The sequence below is a fragment of the Coregonus lavaretus genome (assembly GCF_964263955.1).
Source record: "Coregonus lavaretus genome assembly, chromosome: 21".
NCBI lineage: Eukaryota > Metazoa > Chordata > Actinopteri > Salmoniformes > Salmonidae > Coregonus > Coregonus lavaretus.
Genome location: NC_140008.1, coordinates 38130774 through 38145884, shown reverse-complemented (window position 1 = coordinate 38145884; position 15111 = coordinate 38130774).

Genomic DNA, 15111 nt, shown 5'->3' with positions numbered 1-15111 from the left:
TGGGATTACTAATTATAAAAAAAAAAAAATTATAAAAAACTTTTGTTCAAGATGTGATATCTGTGCTCAAAATAATCACCAGGGCAGACAAAGGGCACCTCAGGGTGAGTATCCTCCGGCTAAGTACCCCTTCCAGCAATTGGAAATGGATTTTATAGAGTTATCACGGAGTGAAGGGAAGACATTTAGAGTAACCCCAGATAAAGATGGGTTATCCCACTTTGAGAAAGTGTTTGGAAGACCTTACAGAATGCCACAGTTGGCAGGACCAGAACAGGAAGACATAGAACTAGAGAATACACTAGCAGAACACATGAGAAAATTGTTCGTTAATCGTATGTCTAAGAATTTGTGTCCTACAGGAGAATTAAAGGAGAAGGTGATTCATAGTATATAACCTGGAGACTGGGTGTGGATCCAATCGTTGAGGAAAAAGGATTGAAAGCAGTCACGCTGGGAGGGACCATACCAAGTCCTATTGGTAACTGCCTTCGCTATAAGAATAGCTGAGAGAGCCACTTGGGTCCACGTTACCCACTGCAAAAAGGTAGGCCCACATACCAACACCATTGAACACACACAGAGTTAAAGAGAAGAACTGCACCACTAGGGTTCGGGGGTAAACTCTGTTAACGAAGAAACCCTACCCCGACTTTCACTGTGGGGTGTTTATAGAGGTCTGGGTATGGGGAAGTACCAGGCAGGTGGGTCAGGGACATGATTGGGATGGCGGTTTTGGGGATTTTGGGGGACTCTGAGCTGCATCATCATGTTAACCATATTATGGATTAATCCAGGTCAACCTAAACAGGGAAATTATGAACAAAATAATACCAAGGCACTGATTCGATCTCGTAGAAATACTGAAACCAAGAAAGACTATTGGGGGAATGATTATTTTAATAGTTAAAGTTAGTTTAGGACAAGATGGGGGATTCAATATACCATTCGACTTCTCCCATGAAGAGATAGGAGGTTTTGGGGCTTTGGTAAGAACGGGCCGTGTACAAGAAAGTTAGGTCCTAGAAGGTATGGTAAATACATTTGCACTGGGGAACGCTGATGTCCTTGGGCAAGGGTGTTTAAACATACCTGGGGAACATACTATGAGAATGGAATGGACGCAGTACACCGATGGGGAATTAAACAAACCCATGATTAATGTAAATCGGAACTGGTGATAACGGTAAAGTCAATTATGCAAGATGACATAGCAAGGAACTATTGGGTCTGTGTTGATGATGTCGGGGCAAATACATGTGTGAGGCTCATTTTTTAGGAGAGAAATGAATCTTCCACCCCCAAGACAGAACAGCAAGTAGATCTAATGTTATCACCAGAGGTATCAAAAACTAGTCTAATACCCATTGGAAGGCCCTCAGAAGGAATCCTAAATAGCACTAAACCACCAAGGGTAGAATATTTCCTCTTGCAGGAAATGAACCAAGGAGAAGTAGAAGGAATTTCAAATGAGAACTTCTGGGTAAGGTGGATGAACTACACAGCTAGGGCGTTGGGTCAAACTAATTGTTATGCCTGTTCAACAGGTAGGCCAACCTTTGTAACTGCACCTATGCCTCAGATCATGTTCTCTTGTGTGATAGATTTGGGATCAAACCAAACCTCACCTAATTGTTCTGATATTAAAATAACCACTCTTAAAAAGGATAATACTAAGGCACCCCAATTCACCATGAACCCCGGAGATTATCAATGTTATAGACATCAAAGTAATACGAATCACAGATCAAATTGGAGAAGGATTTACAACAATTGATAAAAATGTTGACTGGATTAATTACATCTACAAAGGTTTGTTAATTAGACAGGGGATGCAGTGAAGAGAATCTCAGGCCAACTATCCGCCACCTCACTCATGACCTGCAGAATAGTTTGGTTCTCGAAATGCTTTTAGCAGAGAAGGGGGGATTTGCAAGATGGTGGGAGGTCATTGTTGTATGTTTATCCCCAACAATACAGCCCTAGATGGTACAGTAACTAGAGCACTGGCAGGTCTCACTGCATTAAGTAAAGAATGGGCTGAGAACTTGGGGGTGAATACATCAATGACTGGTTGGTTTGATCAAATGTTTGGTAAATGGAAAACTATTGTTGTAACTATTTTAGGGGCAGCAATAGCGTCTATTGGTATGCTTGTTCTTTGTGGATGTTGTCTTATTCCCTGTGTCCGAGGGTTGGTGAGCAAGGCGTTGGAGAATGCAGTTTCCCAACAGATGGTGAGATACAGCCCAATCCCGGACTCCGACCTAAGGAATGAAGAATATGACCCACCAGGCTTGGTGGAGGACGACGACAATTCAGATAGTTTGAGACTGAATGTTTTCCTAGAACTATAAATCTCTAGTTTAAAAGTTATTGTAATGATATTTTGTGTATTAAAGTATTGTTTTAAGTATGATGTACTAGTTAACCGATGTTGCAGGATGTGATGAAGCAAATGTTCTTCACTATAGGCTTAGACTGTTGTTTCCAGATAGTGGGTAAACAGGTTAGGTACCATTGCTAAAGAGTAACGTTACGCTTTTAATCATGGGGTAACCCTGATGAACCTGTATTGAATGAGACAATGTTTGATGTTTTTATATGCAAACCAATTTATATGCTTCAATGTGTGTGATTCATTTCTATTACAACATATATTTTGTGAGTATGTGTGTAATATTTAGTCAAAGGGTGGATTGATAGATTAATTATTAATGACTAATTATTACACCCTGAAACTGTGTGAAATGTGTTAGAATGTGTGAGTGTAGGACCAGTAAAGACTATGACATTGAGCTACTATTCAGCAATGTGAGACAACAAAGGACAAGGAGAACTGTCTACAGGCAACTGAGAAACCAAGATAACTGAGGAATTTAGGGAGGAGAGAAACTGTTAGGCTTTTTAAGGAGTATGAAATATGGTGCAGGATATTGTGAGGCAGCCTATGTGTGTATGCATGTGTGGGTGTGTGTATGTATGTGTGTGTATGTGTATGTGTGTGTGACCTAATGGTTAGGGGAGCAGTTTTAAAGTGGAAAGCTACAGCCCGCCTCCAGAGAGGAGGGATTTTTGTATGACGTATGAGTATAAAAGATGGACTCTGAAATTGTGATGTCAGAATTCTCAATGAATAAAGATCTCTGACTATGCAGACCGGGACTCTGTTCATTTCTTGATTTTGGGAGAAGCACAGAGACACTGAAATAGTTTGTTAAATAATTCACATAACAATTGCCCATGCTGTCAATCCAGCATAACTTCTGCCACGCTCAAAACAACTGGAAACTCAGAACTGGGAAATCTGAAAAAAAACGAGTTCAGACTGGGAAAATACATTTTGAACGGTCATTCTACTCAAGTTCCGAGTTGTCTTGATAACACTATAAATCCAGAGAATGCCAGACTTTGATGACAAAGTTTGATGACAAAATTTGCCCACGAAGGACCGCTGTGCCACCTTCCTGTTCAAGTGAGCACAGCACAACAAGGTAAGTCCAAAATGGTCTTGTATGCTGCTGCATAAATGATGTAATATGCCAGGGAGATATGTATACTGTAGCTAATAAAGTAATACTAAGTGTATGTTGTATAGTAAGCTGTCAGTAGCCCATGTGTCTCACACTAATAATTTTGTCCCTTTTCCACTGTTAATTTCACCTACTGTTCTGACTTGGTGGTGCACATGTAGCCTATAGCCTGTTTTGGAGAAATGTAATCATCGAAAATGGTCTACTTATATGGCCCCTTTATTTATCCTATGGTTCTACGGTTCTGACTTGGTGTACAGAGAGAATACTGTAAGAACAGCCCATGTTCTGAATTCTGTTGCTGTACATTTCTAATGTGCTGAACAAATAGTTATATTGACTAACGTTACGTCCGTCCTAGCTCGCTCATTAATGTCTTAATTGAAATTACGGAATGCCTCTTATCCGCTCGCCATCCCCTTATGCAATAGTTTGTACATCTCAATTGTCAGTAGAAATCACATTTGTTTAAGCAAGTCAGCCATTTCAGCTATGTTTTTTTAAAAGGTAGTACATGAGAATGAATGAACTGGTTCACTGCCAGACAAGGCTCTGCTGATAGCCAGGTGTAGCAGTGGTAAGGGGTTGGGACAGCTGTTGGTGCTATAATCGCCACTGGCCATAACCCCAACAATAGCTTCGTCTCCACATCTTGGCTCAACCCTCCACATAATGGTTAGGGTTGAGGTTTGAGTTATGCTTTAGCCGGGATATGGACAAGAAGTTAGGGTTAGGGTTAGGGTTGAGCCAAGATGTTGAGAGGATTGGGGTTGAGCCGGGAGTGGAAATGAAGCTAGGGTGAGGGTTAGGCAGAAGCGGATGTAGCTTGAAGGCTGTGGGTGTGACCGCCCTGGATGGAATGAAAGGGGTATCCTATCAGTTGAGGTGCGTGAGTAAAATCACTGGGTGAGCCAAGCCAGGAAAAAAAGCCATATTACAACATATGTGTTGTGATAATTGCGTTGTTTGCTCTATAACCTGTTAGTTCATATGCCTTGACACCGTGATATATAGGCCTAAGGCCTTGACAATAAGAAGACACTTTGTTTTGTTTCATCACAAAACCGGAGAGTAACATCTGTCCGGTGAAGTCTACAAAACATATTCCATGTCACAAACAGTTACATGACCTACAGCATGGTCAAGCAAGTTAATGTTTCCGACATTTTCGGACTGCTAAACAACCATTGATTTAGAACCACAGAGAGTTACCGTAAGTCGCAAAGAAAACAGGCGCTGCCTCCACTATTCCAGCACCATTTCAACTTCAACATCATCTAATGACCTATGCTTAGTCTAATACAGTGACAACTAAAAGATACCAAAAACGATTTAGTCCAATCAACGTAAGCTAAATATGATGTCACTGTCCATGGTACTGATTTCTCTGTGCGTGTGTGTTTTAGTTTTTGTTGTCCTAGGCTACATGGCTAAAATGCCAGGCCAGCTAGTTAACATTAGCCTTCTACATCTAGCTACATGTTGAACATCCATCCTTTCAGGCCAGCGGCACAATGTACAAATTTATGGTTGGATCAGAATCACCGTTATAATCATTGGCCAGTACGGAGAATTAAGTCCAAATCCCTATCTCCATCCATGGCTAATTTAGGAAAGGGACAACTTTAGCTAGCTAGCTAGCCACCGGAAGACAACAACACAACGAGATGCAACAATTCAAGTTTTTTCTGTAAATGACGTTTGGCTTTTGGTGTGATGTGAAGGCAAATCCAAACTGGCTTCCCTTGACACTTTTTTTTGGTGTGCCAGGACCATTCACAGTTGAGCTCACTCAGTTTAGCTCAATGCTGATTGGCTGTTATTATAAAAATATATATATCAAGGGAAGCCAAATGCTTGCTGGCTTCCCTTGTATTCAATGCTATGGGACGCAATAATATCATATTATTTTTGACCAGACAGCATCAGATAGATGGGCGTCACATACAGAGACAGAGGGGTGTTGTTTCGCTCGCTCAGATGCTTTCTCCGGTGAGATACATTCAGCCTTTTGCGAATTGAAGGAAAATGATGAAGCACAGAGAGACTAAAGATAAATGATTTTTACTTTGTAAAATGTTTTGGGGAAGCGTGGCTTCCCTTGGTATCCATGAATACACACCACTGTTTCCTAGTCAGTTGCACAACTGAATGCATTCAACCAAAACATGTCTTCTGCATTTAACCTAACCCCTCTGAATCAGAGAGGTGCCGGCGGCTGCCTTAAACGACGTCATTGGCGACCGGGAAGCAGTTGTTGGGTGTTAACTGCCTTGTACAAGGGCAGAACGGCAGATATTTCTACCTTGCCAGCTCGGGATTTGAACCAGCTTTATTTCAGAGGGTTAGGGTTGAGCTGGGAGTGGACATTAACCTAGGGTGAGGGATGGGCAGAAGTGGAGGTAGAGTGTAGAGTGAGGAATTAAATATTCAACAAAAAACATTCTCTTAACACTATAAAACATGGCAAAATTACTGTATATATAATTGATGTCTATTATATGATTTGATTAAATCCTGGAATTGGTCTGAGCTGGTGTTGCTTATTTTATAAAGCAATGTACAGCTGTGTCTATCGCCATACCCCCTTGGGACTGGCGCTGCGCTGCTCGCCTGGTTGGACACTGGTGATTATGGCTATATGCAATTGCAAACAATCTTATATTCCCGTGCCCTTATCACAGACAAAACACACCTATTTTATAGTAAGAATTTAATGGAATATATAACACAATGAAGTAGAAAATAATATTATTCCAAATGAAAAAAGTTCCCAGCGCGAAGTGAGATGTTTATCTCCTGTCTGGAATGGTTACTTTTTAAAATGAGTGAACATTTGAGAAGGGTCTCATGCTCTGAATTTTAGGAGTTGAAAGACATTTTGTTCAGGGTTATAAACCACATATCCTCTTCTTTTCTATAATATATATATAGCCATTTGTTCGGATTAGGTACTGCCAGTTCTTTGGACATTTTCACAATGCAAATTGAGAACGATGAATTAACTTTCACCCCATGACAAAACACATCTGTTTGGTGAATAGTGTTATTTCCTGAAACTTGTTTTTAAATGGCATGTGAAAGCAAAAGTAGTCTATTCTATATTAGATTATTAGGTTGAACTATAGCCAAACAGGCACATGGGATTCAGTTGTTGTTGTGCTTGACTACAGAAAGCAATATCGAATTGAAGTGGATGTGTTTGCTGTTTACAGTGTACAGTCGTGGTCAAAAGTTTTGAGAATGACACAAGTATTGGTCTTCACAAAGTTTGCTGCTTAAGTGTTTTTAGATATTTTTGTCAGATGTTACTATGGTATACTGAAGTATAATTACAAGCATTCCATAAGTGTCAAACGCTTTTATTGACAATTACATTAAGTTTATGCAAAGTGTCAATATATGCAGTGTTGACCCTTCTTTTTCAAGACCTCTGCAATCCGCCCTGGCATGCTGTCAATTCACTTCTGGGCCACATCCTGACTGATGGCAGCCCATTCTTGCATAATCAATGCTTGGAGTTTGTCAGAATTTGTGGGTTTATGTTTGTCCACCTGTTCTATAGGATTTATGTCAGGGCTTTGTGATGGCCACTCCAATACCTTGACTTTGTTGTCCTTAAGCCATTTTGCCACAACTTTGGAAGTATGCTTGGTGTCTCATATTACTGTGGATATAGATGCTGTTTCCTCCAGCATCTTCACAAGGTCATTTGCTGTTGTTCTGGGATTGATTTGCACTTTTCGCACCAAAGTACGTTCATCTTTTTACGCTGCTGCTACTCTGTTAATTATTTATGCATAGTCACTTCAACTCTACCCACATGTACATATTACCTCAACTACCTCAACAACTTTTTTGTTGTTGTTGTTTTATTTTACTTTTTTATTAAGAACTAAATGCATTGTTGGTTAAGGGCTCTAAGTAAGCATTTCACGGTAATGTCTACACATGTTGTATTCGGCGCATGTGGCAAATAACATTTGATTTGATCTCTAGGAGACAGAACGCGTCTCCTTCCTGAGCGGTATATAAGGGCTGCGTGGTCCCATGGTGTTTATACTTGCATACGATTGTTTATACAGATTAATGTGGTACCTTCAGTCATTTGGAAATTGCTCCCAAGGATGAACCAGACTGGAGGTCTACCATTTTTTCAGAAACTTCTAAAGCCATGACATCTTTTTCTGGAATTTCCCAAGCTGTTTAAAGGCACAGTCAACTTAGTATATGTAAACTTCTGAACCACTGGAATTGTGATACAGTGAATTATAAGTGAAATAATCTGTCTGTAAACAATTGTTGGAAAAATTACTTGTGTCATGCACAAAGTAGATGTCCTAACCGACTTGCCAAAACTATAGTTTGTTAACAAGGAATTTGTGGAGTGGTTGAAAAACAAGTTTTAATGTACATTTCTGACTTCAACTGTATCAGTTCAATTGGTACAGCATTCTCACTAACGGGCGCAACAAATATAGCCACTTACGTGGCACGTCTCAAAATATGTTAAAGAGCCAGCGATTCTTTCACCTCCCACAACATTTTTCCACAATGCACCATCATTTACAGATAGCTGCAGTAAATATACAACAAAGCATTGTTAAACTGTATTGCAATAATATTACAGCAATTGCTAACAGTGCATCCAACTTTTAGGAGCATACACTGCTACCTACTGTACTGGAGTGTGAGGCCAGTCACGGCCTACCTACATTAAATTCCAGTAATACAAAATTGGGAAAAAGGAAAATTACCCTGCCAACTATTGGCCCTCACAACAAAACAAAAAACACCACCCCATTCCACTATTTAACCCTATCTAATACTACTCAACAGCCCCTGCAACTCTTCTGCAGTAAAACCTCGCAATCCCAAGTATTGCTCTGCAGCTGCCACCACAACCTTTATTTTCTGTGACTTATGTTCCATTTCTGCAGTACAGTTGACAACCATGCCTATGAATGCTAAGAAACCCACCTTACAAGCACATATTATTCCCAACACTCTCTATTGGTCTCTGCCTACTCACAAGAATCCTCTCAGGATCCCTCACCCTATACCCATTTTCCTCTACCACTCTCTTCACTGCTTCAGCATATGACACTTTCTGTACTACTCTGACCATGTCAACCTCAACCTGCCTTTCTCTCGTCGGACACCCCAGATCTCCACCCCCACAGCTAACACACACCTTTCTCCATCGATACTACACATTCCTTTGTCTCTTGCCCTCCTGGAAACTTTTCACATCTATGAATCTTCCTCCTATACACTGCTGCTGCAACATGACCATAAGCTTGGCACCTAAAACACTGTAATATTTTCTGAACAAAAGCTCTAAGGGGATAGCTGACACATCCTAACTTCACCTTGTCGGTGCTAGGGAACTACTACCACACGCCACTTAAATTGGTACAGCAATCTCACTAATGGGTGCAACAAGTATTGGGAACCCTCAAAATGTATTAATTAGCCACAATAAAACCATGCGCCCGCAAAAGGTTTTTGGCAATCCAAAATTACAGTATGGTACTGAATTACAGTAAATTACTAGCAGCACAGTAGGCAATTAATTACTGTAGATTTACTGAAAACAGTTTTTAGACTGAAAAAAAATGTATGGTACTGTATTCTGTGGGGTATAGCGTTCTCACTAATGGGTGCAAAAAATATGTTAATGAGCCAGATATTATTTCGCCACCCATAAAATTTCCTACAATGCACCATATTTCACATAAAGCTGCTGTAAATATGTAGCAAAACAGGTAATACATTACTTTACTGTAAAATTGTATTGTCATATTACCGCAGTGTAGCGGAATGCCATTGAGCCCCTATAATGCATTGCTCTTTACAGTACTGTACTGTGATATAGAATTACAGTAGCTAACTGTTAAAGTGTTGCTGTAAATTTACAGCAATTTGTTACAGTGACATTAGCATTTTCCAAGTCCAAATCATATAGAGTAACTTCTTTGAGTTACATAATCCATTTTTAGATACTTTAGGATGATTTGGACAGGAAAGGTGAAAATAAAAAGGGTCCATACATCAAAACCTCATCATAGTGAGCATGTCCAATGTCATTTAATGAAAATAAGATACCTAGACTTTAGCTTTTAAGAGTCAATTACTATAAAATTACTAAATAAAAGGTATAAAATAGATTTTAACACAATAATCCTAAAGGGGCAGGTTTCTGTTTTTATTGAATAACAAAAACAACAAACATTCTGCCCACTTATTTCCCTTCAAAATGTGTTTGCCTGAGGATAGCCAGTATGCACATATCTAAATCTTACCAAATATTTCCCTTAAGGGGGGAGTTTTCCCCAAGTTACCCTAGTTGTAGGTCTTTCCCCTATTGAAAGATAGTGTAAACATATGAATGCTTTCTTTTTGCCTGACTTTGAGCACTTGGCTACAGGGAGATGGTAGATGCCAAGGACATGTGTCCTAATAGAGACACGGGAGAGACTCAAGTCTCTCTCACAGGCAGCACCGGAGAACGGGACTCTTGCTGTTCAATGGCGCCTTCAGAAAAACTATACTGTACCGGGACCGTGCGGTGTATTCCGCTAAAGTACTCGGCTAAATTCCGGGGTTGGCACGGGAACACACCGGACTCAGCACGATCCTTTTTCAAATGAAATTAACTTACTAACCAGCCGAAGCTTGGGGCTATGACGATGAAAACTGGAAGGACAATGATGATATCTTAAAGACTGGATAAAAAATTCGGTGTTGCAGCCTAATAATCAAGGAAATTAAGTCCCAAACATTTTAGAATGTTTTATCTCATTTAACCTATACAAATAACATATAGTTTGGATAGTGTGTTATAGAGCATTGTATAAAATATTTTATATTGATGATTAAATTGATTGGGGTAGTAAAAGACAGGTCAAAGTATTGTTTTTAATGTTATAAATGTAATCCACTTACCGTTTTCCATACAATCTGATGCAGCCATATAGCAAATAACGTGCGTATCCATTTCAACGACGAAGTTTTAGTGACTAACATTGTCCTTTAGAATTAATTGCCCCTTTTCTTAGTATACCAGATGGTTCAAAGAATAGTAAATTACATTGACATAACTCTAAATAAGTATCCAAATTATTTAATGAAACACTGGTCAGTTGTTTCTCTACCTTATGAACGAAAACTAGTATTGTCTGATTCTCTTTCACCTTAGGGTATTATCCACATATTTTGCATTTGCCTGGATGTAATCCTTTCTTGTCGCCATTATTCAGAAGTTTTGCGGGTTTTCTCCAGCGCAGGCTCTCTCTCTCTCTCTCTCTCTCTCTCTCTCTCTCTCTCTCTCTCTCTCTCTCTCTCTCTCTCTCTCTCTCTCTCCCCTCCCTCCTCCTCTCTCTCCCCACTCCCACCTTCACCCTCTCCCTCTCTCTCCCCTTAATCCCCTCTCTCCACCTCCCTCAATCTCCCTGTACTCCCTCTCCCTACTCCCCTCTGCATTCTCTCTCCTGCTTTCTTTTCCTCCCCCTCCTCCCATTTCTCTCTCTCCCTCCCCCTCCTCCCTCCCCCTCATCTCTCCCACCTCCACATACATAAATGTGCATCAAGGGAGTTGAGGCATAAATCAATACATTGCAGTCAATACATTTAGTCAAAAAAAGTTGGTGCTATTGCTGTTATGGGTAAATTGGCGACAGACAGACATATCCACTCAGACAGATAGAGAGACAGACATGTCTCTCTCTCTATTCTCTAATCCCCCCTCTCTCTCTCCTCTCTCTCCATCCTATCTCCCTCTCTTTGCCTCCCTCTGTCTCTTCTCTCTACCGCCTCTTTATCTCCCACCTTTTTTTGGTTGCCTGTTTTGCATGTTATTTTGACATTAATACGTGTTACATATCAGTTTGCAAACAATGTAAAAAAAATAAAAAAAATAAAGCTGCATACAAACTTGGTCTCTTTTTTCCTTTCTTGAGTAAGGCAGCTCCAAAATGCAGGTGTTTCAGCCTAGCTCAGTGCTTTCTGTGGTGGTGGGGCAGCCAGCGGAAAATACGGAGCGTAGGGGTTGGTAATGTTCTCTAGTTGCGCCATGATTGGGTAATAACCTCTAGTTGCGCTGTGATTGGCTCAGTGTTCTGTCACTCATGGCGACACTAAGTCACCGCCAAATCTTAGGGTAGAGCTCGGAAAATTCAAGCCCTTTGGGTGCTGCCATAGAGTTACATTAGAAGTGCCCATCCCAGAAGGCTCAAGGTTATTGGCCAGAGATAAAATTACTTCAAATCACGTTATATCTACAGTAGCTTTGATTGGACTGATCATGTCAACATCATACTTTCAAAATCTTAGCTAGCAAGCTAGCAGTCATCATCGTGAATCAAGTCGACAATCTACTGGCAAATGCTTTTTAATCCTTGTCATATGAAGAGAAATAATGAAGAGAAATTATAGATAAAACGTATCGGTGCTAATCGGCCATTGGACATAAACATTACACAACAAGTTGGACATCGCAAATTCAACAATGAGTGGTTTGGAAGGAATCAGTGGCAAACTGCAAGCATTGCAAAGCAATCACTAGCCTGCTATTCAGTGGAGTGGATGTGTGGTCCCAAGTCTGGGTTTGAGGGTCTCTTTTCCAAGCTTAAAAGGATAAACATTCAACATTGGCCATGCTGTTAATCCAGCATGACTTCTGCCACGCTCAAAACAACTGGAAACTCAGAACTGGGAAATCTGAAAAAAAACGAGTTCAGACTGGGAAAATACATTTTGAACGGTCATTCTACTCAAGTTGTCTTGAAAGCACCATAAATCCAGAGAATGCCAGACTTTGATGACAAAGTTTGATGACAAAATTTGCCTACAAAGGACCGCCGCGCCACCTTCCTGTTCAATTGAGCACAGCACAACAAGGTAAGTCCAAAATGGTCTTGTATGCTGCTGCATAAATGATGTAATATGCCAGGGAGATATGTATACTGTAGCTAATAAAGTAATACTAAGTGTATGTTGTATAGTAAGCTGTTAGTAGCCCATGTGCCTCACACTAATAATTTTGTCCCTTTTCCACTGTTAATTTCGCCTACTGTTCTGACTTGGTGGTGCACATGTAGCCTATAGCCTGTTTTGGAGAAATGTAATCCTTGAAAATTGTAAGAGCTTTCATTGTCTACTTATACGGCCCCTTTATTTATCCTATGGTTCTGACTTGGTGTACAGAGAGAATACTGTAAGAACGGCCCATGTTCTGAATTCTGTTGCTGTACATTTCTAAAGTGCTGAACAAATAGTTATATTGACTAACGTTACGTCCGTCCTAGCTCGCTCATTAATGTCTTAATCGAAATTACGGATTGCCTCTTATCCGCTCGCCATCCCCTTATGCCATAGTTTGTACATCTCAATTGTCAGTATAAACCACATTTGTTTAGGCAAGTCAGCCATTTCAGCTATGTTTTTTTAAAAGGCAGTAAATGAGAATGAATTAACTGGTTCACTGCCAGACAAGGCTCTGCTGATAGCCAGGTGTAGCAGTGGTAAGGTGTTGGGACTGCTGTTGGGACTCTGCTGTTGGGACAGTTTTATGTAGGCCGTAAGAGTTTGTGGGCACCGTTTGTCACCATTATAGTGCAATTAATGTGTTGTTTAGTGTTGTGTTGTGTAGTGGCTTTGCTGTCATGCATCTAAAAAAGAAAATGTTTTGTTTGCCCCACCAGGATTTACATGCTAAAATCGCCACTGGCCATAACCCTAACCCTAGCTTCGTCTCCACATCTTGGCTCAACCCTCCACATAATGGTTAGGGTTGAGGTTTGAGTTATGCTTTAGCCGGGATATGGACAAGAAGTTAGGGTTAGGGTTAGGGTTGAGCCAAGATGTTGAGAGGGTTAGGGTTCAGCCGGGAGTGGCAATGAAGCTAGGGTGAGGGTTAGGCAGAAGCGGATGTAGCTTGAAGGCTGTGGGTGTGACCGCCCTGGGTGGAATGAAAGGGGTATCCTATCAGTTGAGGTGCGTGAGTGAAATCACTGGGTGAGCCAAGCCAGGGAAAAAAGCCATATTACAACATATGTGTTGTGATTATTGCGTTGTTTGCTCTATAACCTGTTAGTTCATATGCCTTGACACCTTGATATATAGGCCTAAGGCCTTGACAATAAGAAGACACAGTGGCAGAATGAATTCAACCACACCTTTGTTTCATCACAAAACCGGAGAGCAACATCTGTCCGGTGAAGTCCACAAAATATATTCCATGTAACAAACAGTTACATGACCTACAGCATGTGGTCCTCTGTAGCTCAGCTGGTAGAGCACGGCGCTTGTAACGCCAAGGTAGTGGGTTCGATCCCCGGGACCACCCATACACACAAAAAAAAAAAAAAAAAAAAAAAGATGTATGCACGCATGACTGTAAGTCGCTTTGGATAAAAGCGTCTGCTAAATGGCATATTATTATATTATATGGTCAAGCAAGTTAATGTTTCCGACATTTTCGGACTGCTAAACAACCATTGATTTAGAACCACAGAGAGTTACCGCAAGTCGCAAGAAAACAGGTGCTGCCTCCACTATTCCAGCACCATTTCAACTTCAACATCATCTAATGACCTATGCTTAGTCTAATACAATGACAACTAGCAGATACCAAAAACGATTTAGTCCAATCAACGTAAGCTAAATATGATGTCACTGTCCATGGTACTGATTTCTGTGTGTGTGTGTGTTTTAGTTTTTGTTGTCCTAGGCTACATGGCTAAAATGCCAGGCCAGCTAGTTAACATTAGCCTTCTACATCTAGCTACATGTTGAACTTCCATCCTTTCAGGCCAGCAGCACAATGTACGAATTTATGGTTGGATCAGAATCACCGTTATAATCATTGGCCAGTATGGAGAATTAAGTCCAAACACTATCTCCATCCATGGCTAATTTAGGAAAGGGACAACTTTAGCTAGCTAGCTAGCCACCGGAAGACAACAACACAACGAGATGCAACAATTCAAGTTTTTTCTGTAAATGATGTTTGGCTTTTGGTGTGATGTGAAGGCAAATCCAAACTGGCTTCCCTTGACCCTTTTTTGGTGCGCCAGGACCATTCACAGTTGAGCTCACTCAGTTTAGCTCAATGCTGATTGGCTGTTATTATAAAAATATATATATCAAGGGAGGCCAAATGCTTGCTGGCTTCCCTTGTATTCAGTGCTATGGGACGCAATAATATCATATTATTTTTGACCAGACAGCATCAGATAGATGGGCGTCACATACAGAGACAGAGGGGCGTTGTTTCGCTCGCTCAGATGCTTTCTCCGGTGAGATACATTCAGCCTTTTGCGAATTGAAGGAAAATGATGAAGCACAGAGACACTAAAGATAAATGATTTTTAGTTTGTAAAATGTATTGGGAAAGTGTGGCTTACCTTGGTATCCATGAATACACACCACTGTTTCCTAGTCAGTTGCACAACTGAACTGTTTCCTAGTCAGTTGCACAACTGAATGCATTCAACCAAAACATGTCTTCTGCATTTAACCTAACCCCTCTGAATCAGAGAGGTGCCGGCGGCTGCCTTAATCGACGTCATTGGCG